Below are 8,645 nucleotides of genomic sequence, written 5' to 3'. Positions count from 1 at the left end.
AATATTATTATTTCTAATTAATATATTATTTTCATAATATATTAATAAATTCATTTATTTATATTTATTAATCATATAATAAATCAATAAACAAGTCTCTCTCTCTCTCTCTCTCTCTCTCTTTCTCTCTCTGTCTCTCTCTTTCTTTCTCTCTATTTCTCTCTAAAAGTCATCATATTCAAATACTCGGTTTGAGGGCAACCCAAAAGGACTTTGCTAATAATATAAGAGTGAGATCCCTTGATTCTTCTCTAATTCTTTATTTGCCACAGTGAAATCAAGTGGCCTCTTTTGGATTACTAACAGCTGGAACATCAAAGTTGGGCTTCCCCCTTCGACCCACTGCTAGATGATCCATCATGGGACTTACCCTTCTAATTAGATCGGGAGGTGGCCTTCCTATTCTTTTCTTTGCTATGACCAATGGAGATTACATGAGCATTTATCACAGAAGGGGCATGATTCTTCTTCATTCCACATTCAACAATTAGCAGAAAGTTATGGAGTTGGTTCAATTTCATCTCTGTGTTGCTCAAATAATAAGTCAAAATAAACTTATTATAACCGGGTGGAAGGGAGTTAAGGACCATATCAATGGCCAACTCCTTATCGAAAGACACATTGTGTTTTTCCAACCTCTCCATATGCCTTTGCATCATTTTCACATGAGCACAAACATATTCTCCTTACTTTAGTTTAGACACCATAAGGGACTTGACGACTTCATATATTTCTTGTCTTGTATTCTTGTGAAACTTTTTAACAAGATCCAAGCATATATCGTATAGCCAATAGTCCTCAAAGAACTTTTGTAGCTCAGGTGCCATGGTTGCAACAATCATATAAGCGAGCTTACTGGTGTCGTCAGTATGTTTGTTATCAACAATTTTTTTAGGAGTGGTAGTCGACTCATCGATTTCATCAAGACGTTTCTCGATAACATACTCTTTGTTCTCACAGCGAAGAGTCATCTTTAGGTTTCACATATATTCCATGTAGTTTGGACCTGTCAGCTTTTTCTTTCGATATAATTGGCAAGAGAGAGAAGTTGGAGTTTTGAGTGGAGGTTTGAGCAGTGAGAGCATCACCATTTACAAACATCTGTATTAAGAAAGATAGTTTTAGTTAGTTGATATAAATCACTTAATATTTTAACCCAAGTTAATATTAAAGGCTATGATCCAAATTACAATTCACAATTAAAAAGAGAGATAACGTAATCTAATTGCAAATTTATTAAGGTAACTAAAACGATTCATCGATTTCAATCAAATCTGAAGTTCCTAGATCATTTGAGATTCATTGAATCTCCTCGATGACATGTTTAATCTCATATTATGCTCTTCAATTTTTTATTATGATACCGAGGATCACAAATAAGATGTGAATAACTATGCAAATCCTCTTGACAACCAATGTCATTTATCATCTCTAATTAGCATGCCAGTAAACCACACACGCTCCATCAATAATGATAAGTTTTGAGTAATTCCATCATTTAACCTTCATAGTCCTAAATTAGTGTTCTGATTTACCATACACGCTCCACTAACACCTTTTGAAGAAATGATGTGCGTTTACATGGATTAACATATATTTCACATATTTCCTAAAGTAACTAGAGTGAGATTTTAAAAGAAGGTTCTAGTCGTTTATATAATTATACTTTTAATGAGATTATGTCCTAGCAACCATGTTCAACTAACGACCATCTACCACACAAAGGAGTCGTGGGTGAAAAGGGCACCCATTCAACAATCATTTTATAGGTTATTTCCTTATACCCTTCTTATAGCATGACTTCGTGAATGAGACCTACTATTGATTCGACTAACTTTTCTTATACATATAGTATTAAACTTTTGAATATACATAAGGGTGTATTTTAAAACTTTTTAAAACACAAGGCTTAAATATTAATTATCTAAATTAATCATATAATTAATTGATTAATATAAACCTAATATGATTTAATGTATTCTGTTAACTAAACAATTAATTAAATAATTTAAGATTAAATACTTATATTAATTATACCTTTATTTAAATAATCAAATTTAATCTTAGTCCATCTAATTTTTGAAATTAGGGTTAGGGTTACCAAGTTTAAGTTATTCAAACGTTAGGTCATTTAAAATAACAAATAATGAAACTAGAAACCCTAGGCCTTTTCAAAAATATAAAAAGAGGCTAGGGTTTAAAGAAACCATAGCAATTTTCGATATTTGAAAGAGGCAAGGGTTTAGTTTTGATAAAACTTAGCAAGGCCAAATCACATTATGCACAATCAATTGTGAGACTAAGGATCTGATACCACAGATGGGTTTAATAGGATATAAAATTACATGTGAATGCAAAAAAATCACTTAACCCTATTGAAACACTATTAAAATCGAAATTACAAGAGTTAGGGTTTACATACCTTACAATTTTTATAGCAAATAAATATTCTTCAGAAAGCTAGCAACAAAAGCTTAGCGCCTCTAATGGTTTACACCCAAAGTCAATTAACTAAAAGACAAGAGAGGAGAGAGGAGAAGGGATGAAAAATTCAATTATCCTTCATGGATAAGGAGTGGACGAAAATAGGCTACCCAGAGGGTCATATTTATAGCTGATAGGAAAACCCTAGAAACCCTAATTTGGAATATGATATTTCAAATCTAGGTGTTTATCCAGTTTCATAATCTTTAGGTGGCTTCTAGAATGTGCCATTAGGGTATCCCTAAAACCGTCCTTATGGTAAGGTTCTAGAACCATTCCCTTGTTTAGCTTATTTGGGTAGGATATCCATGCATAGTAACAACTCAGTACAATGTTATCCTAAAAGTTAGGCAGGGTAACGACCATGTATACTACTTTCCTAGTAAGTTGGTTAGCATAACAACTAAGTATGATGTTACCTTCAAAGGTTTACCGTAGTAACAACCAGGTATAATATTTTCCTAGTGAGTTGGCCAGTGTTACGACTAGGTATGATGTTAGCTCGAAAGTTTGACCAGGTAATGAATAGGTATAATGTTTTCCTAGTGAGTTGGTCATTGTAACGACTAGGCATAATATTATCTATAAAGGTTTAGCAGAGTATTTTCTAGGCATAATATTATCCAAACGCTTTCTAGGTATAACTATATCACTATTACTATACAGTTAGAAATAATTATAAAATTAACTATATAGTATTATCACATGTATTCCCCCTAAAAACATTTGAAAATTGTAAAAGTGGGGTTGTGAACTCACCCTCGAAGTGTGCTTCGCGTACTTGGTGTGTTGTGCCAGAACTTTAGAAGCTCAGAGATTGTTTGGAATGAAAAGGATTCCATTAGAGAGAGAGAGAGAGAGAGATCATGTAATATGGGGTGAGAATGGAGGTAGTAGAGACCTCTATTTATAGTGGAGATTTTGGGGCACAGATGGCGTCTTTTAAGGCATGCATCGCGTACATGCATGTGGGCTCCACTAGAGTTCGACATGTGTCATCTTTTTCTATGGGCAACGCCATCCAAAACTTCATGAATCCAACTTCAGGACACGTGTGGCGTAGATGTGCGTGCATGACATAAATGTTTATTCTGAATTTTGTATCTTCCGTGTACGAGCTTTGTTTTTGAAATTTCTTAAATCGTCGTGTAGGTCTTGTCGTGTACTACAACTCTCCTTTTGGTTGTTTTGGCTAATTATAACTTTTATTTATAGTCTATATTTTATCTCCACAATTATTTTGTAAAAATCATATCTCTCTCGTATGGACTCCATATTTGGCATTCTTCGTTTCAAATCTTTTATCTTGAGGAGTACTACGATCTTCCTTTTGGTCACTTTGGCAAAAAGTCAATCGTTATCTTTGTAGCTTTTTACATTGTAAATTTTTATTTGTTATTGGCTTTTATATCTTATAAAAATCATCTCTTTCATTTGAAGTCAAATTTCTACAATTTTTGTATTTTTGGGATTGTGTTGATGAGTATTTGCTCGGTTCTTTATCCAATTTGTAAGATATTACAACTTTTTGTGCTCCAATTTCTTGGCCTTACTATTTGGTTGCTGCCGTTTTTTCAAGTACGAAATTGAAAAGCTATTAGACGTTATAACCTTATTCTAGTATATTTATGTGGACCACTATATTTGGTGGGGATGCATTTTTCTTGGTTGTCACAACAACCAATAAAATTAATTGTATCAAAATTGTTTACAGGTCTAGGATCACGAAGCTATGGGATGACCATAAAGAAAGAAGAATTACAACCCTTCAATATGACAACATGGTTATTAAAATATTCAACGAATGCCATAATGTCCTCAGAAACCAAATCCCAACATCTCTTCAGAAATCTAAAAGAGAACCATATAGACTTTGATCCCTATTCCCCCATAGTCCCAAACCACCCTCTTAATCTCATCCCGAGAGAAAGGGGCTGTGAGAAACTAAAGGTGAACCTCCAAGATCTAACGAAAGAACGGTGGACTATTGGAAGGACACCACCCATGACATCTAGTAAACATATCCTCATAGAAATGTTTGAACTCTAATTTTAATGAACCCAAATCATCTGCGACACCCCATCAATCAAAAACCCTCTAATCGTAATCTGACATCATTTACAATTAATAATCCCTTTAAAAATATAGGGAATTGTCATCAACCTTGATAGCCCACTAAACGTTTTCCTTTTGAGCCAGATCCAAGGGCACCCAAGGCATGTTTAGAAGATCCACATCACTGATAAATTAATTAAATGCACTGATACACCCTAGGTGAAATTGAGAACCCAAGCTCTATGACTTGTCACAGACCTTATTAAAATCGCCCATCACCAGCACCTCACCCTTACCATAGCCATCTACTTCAAAATAGAGGACCGGAACATTAAAAGAACCAATGTCAACATGGCTAGTGGTGATTCAAAGTTTAAACACTTTAATAGATAATTGCTAGTGGTGATTTGAATTTTAAACATTTCAAAAAATAATGTGTCTCAAGTTGGTATCCTACAAGCTTTAGTTTTAAGGTGATCCATCATTAAAAACTCAAAAACTCATTTATATATTATCATTGCAATTTTCTACCTGAAAATTGTAATTTAGTGAAAGACATTGTAACCCTCCAAAGCATAAATGGCTAAAAAAATCTTTTTTGAAAATCAACTAGTGATTGCACCCTACACTAGGGGTAAGAATTTGGACCAAATTAGATAAGACCAATTTTCTAGAAATTGGTGGACCATAAACCAAATATGTTGAGGCTTATAAGGTGTAGGTCCATGATTGGTACCCAGTTTTTGGATGTAAAAGTGAACATTTGGACTAGAGCAAACTGGACCAGTTCTTGGATCAAACCTGTTTTGAAAAAATTAGTGCACCATGGATCGGACCTGTTGAGTCTTTCCAGGTCCAGGTCCCGGTCCGGAGTTCTAAATACTCACCCCTTTTGACACCTTCCAGACCAAGCATCAAAAGGCAATTAGTAGTATCCAAACCTCCACAAATTTACCCAAATTTGAGCATAAAAGCACACCCCAAAAATCTTTAGTAAGTACAAACTCATCATGAACTAATCACTTCTGATCTCCAATCGAATCACTTCATCAACTTCAATTGCTCAAGGTCACTTTAGTCTTCAATTCTGCGTAACATGAAAAATTCAACTTTCAAATTCTCATATTTAATTATCCCCCTCTTTTTAAAATCAAAAAATGATTATAAAACCGATATGGAATAGGAAAGCGCTCAAATTTGAAATTTTCCGTACAGATCTCCCCCTTAACACATGGCAGAAATGTTTTATATAAGTTCAGAAAATCCAAAAACTATCTTAATTTTCGAATTCGTTCATGGACCGTCTTTGACGAATTTTCAAAAATTTGTGTATAAATTGTCAATTTCAAAATTATGCAGTGACCCGGTGCGCCGAAAACTACCTAAGACATGAAACTTTACACCACTTGCGAAACTGGGCATAAAGTGTTAACTCGCATTAACTACAGGGGCCTATTTAAAAAATATTCCCATTTTCAGAAATTTTAGCCAAATGGTGAAATTGGGTAAATTCTGCCATTTTGCATAAACTATAAGGATTCGAAAATAAAATTTAGCATTTAACACCATTTTTGTTTCCATGTCAATGGTGGGTAAAATATGTCAACTAGTTGATAGTTGAAGGATTTGAATCGACACTATTTGTTTCATCTTTATCAGCACTTTGTTTTCAAATGCGATCCAATTGACCTTCTACCATAGCAAGTCGATATCCACAATGAAGCTATCTTCGACTTCTAAACACTCGATTTTGAGACCTTCCCAATCGATATCAAAATCAATGAACTTCAATCTCAAGCCACAACCTTCGTTGTCAAGCCATAACCTTCGCTGGCAAATGCAGTTTATAAACCCATAGCTAAGCACTCTCGACATCAACATCAAAATTCAGTTAACCTCGATGTCACATAGCAAATGTGTTCACAAATCACCCAAATATGGAATCAACTATCCCAACAAATATCGATTCCTTCGTGTATCTGCAACATCACCAATTTCAAGACCAAAAATTTCATTTTTTAATTTATATTTTATAAAACATTTTACTAAAATATTGTCTATAAAAAAACACATTAGAAAATCATAATGTTGTGTCACAACCCATGACATCAAAAGTAATGAAAATCATAGTACAATCCCAGAAACCCAATGTAGAAACCATGTGTGTGTTTGTGTGATGCGTTGCTATACCGCCGACTCCTTCCCCTTCGACGAAGAGGTACCTGAAACCAAAACCAAAACTGTAAGCACAAAGCTTAGTGAGTTCCCCCATCATACCGCATATAATATCATATCATCGGTAACTTTCAACCGGTAACTGCCATCGGTATCTTTCAACCGGTAACCGCCATTGGTATCTTTCAACCGGTACCTGCCATCGGTATCTTTCAACCGGTAACAGGGGACTATTTCACCCCTACTACTATCATAAAATAACAAGATATAATCATACAGTCAGGCATATCTGGGTACTGACCTACCTTTCGATCCTAACGACCGATGTCAGGGTAAAACTATCCCTACTGCTACCACTAACATACACATTGCATATCTTGTAACCATATCACATAAACATACCAAGATAATTATCACAGAGACAATTATCCACAAAATACCCCTGATGGTGGGCCGGCATTGTGGCCTTAGACCCACCCCTACTGGAAGGTAACTAACCTCGATGTTGTGCAATGTTTGAACTATCTTCGGCATACAAGTCGACTACCCATGACCCCTCGATCCTTAAACGAAACACTTCAAAGTTATTCATTTGAGTATGCAACCCTAACCATGGTCATACCAATCTGATCAAAGTAAACATTGGTCAATGTCAACTTCCAATTGACTTGACTCGCCGAGTTGGTCTACCAACTCATCGAGTCCATACACTTCAACTTCATGTAAATCTCTGTCTCCACTCATCGATTCTGGAAAGAACTCGACGGGTTCTCCTTCGATCTTACCCTCAGGTACAACTTCATCTGACTCGCCGAGTTCACCTTGAACTCATCGAGCTCACCTCCCTCTTATGAACACGTCCAGTCTACGACTCGCCGAGTTGTATGAACAACTCGTCGAGTCCTTAGGAGATTTACTTGGACTCACCAAGCCTGCTCCAAGAACTCATCGATTCCCATGACTCCTAGGTCCTCTAATGAGCATGAACAACTAAGGGACCTTCCTTGCTCTCATATGGTCCTTCGACAGAAGGATTTGATGATTATTACGCTCCGACTCGTCGAGTCCCAAGAATGACTTGATGAATTCACTCTTGACCATCACCATACAGTTGATCTAAAGGGGTCTTAACACACCAAAACCATAGATCTGGCCTCCTAATCCTCGTTTTACACGTAATGTAACGCCTGTAGATCCGGGCTAGTCAATTTAGAGATAATAGGGGTCGAAAACGACTTTTCAACAAAATATTATTTAGATTAAACAATCTTAACCAAGTTTTAGAATATGTCTCAAGGGTTCCGTACATATAAAGAGCGCCAAAATCCGAGTTATAACGAAGAAGTTATGACCCGTTGAAGTTTCGCGATGGAACCGACACGGCACCGGGGAGACGTAAATAGTGAGTTTATGATAGAGATACTTTTAGCCTTAGTGATCTAAATGAAAGTCATACAATATGTTAACCTGAGAGCGTCCATAAAAAAGAACGTCCAAATCTGACTTCGTATGAGGATGTTATGATTTTTCTAAGATTTGGCTTTGCAGCGCACGACCGAAACTCGAATTTTAGTTCGAGTGGTTTTTGGCTTACACGACCTAAACGAGAGTTGAAGATCTCATTAATAGGAACTCAACGGTAAAAAGACAGACGGAAACGGAGTCTGTATGAAGGAGTCATGAATTTTTCGTTGTCATTTAACAGTCTAATGTTCTCGTACTGTTAAATGTAAGATTGGTTGAGAATTAGCCGATGGAGTGAAAATGAAATTTGTAGATCTTATTTTTACCTACACGTGGATATAAAGAACGTCAAAATAAAGCTCGTATGTGAAAGTTACGTATTTTTAATAAGTATTGTTTAACGCTGATATAATAAGTACTTAGGCTATTATTATGGGTTATAAAAGTATTCTTTAATGCTTATATAA

This window comes from Lactuca saligna, chromosome 5, assembly GCF_052625555.1.
Source record: "Lactuca saligna cultivar CGN05327 chromosome 5, ASM5262555v1, whole genome shotgun sequence".
Lineage (NCBI taxonomy): Eukaryota > Viridiplantae > Streptophyta > Magnoliopsida > Asterales > Asteraceae > Lactuca > Lactuca saligna.
The sequence above is the reverse complement of the archived record's forward strand: the minus strand, read 5'-3'. Positions refer to the sequence as shown.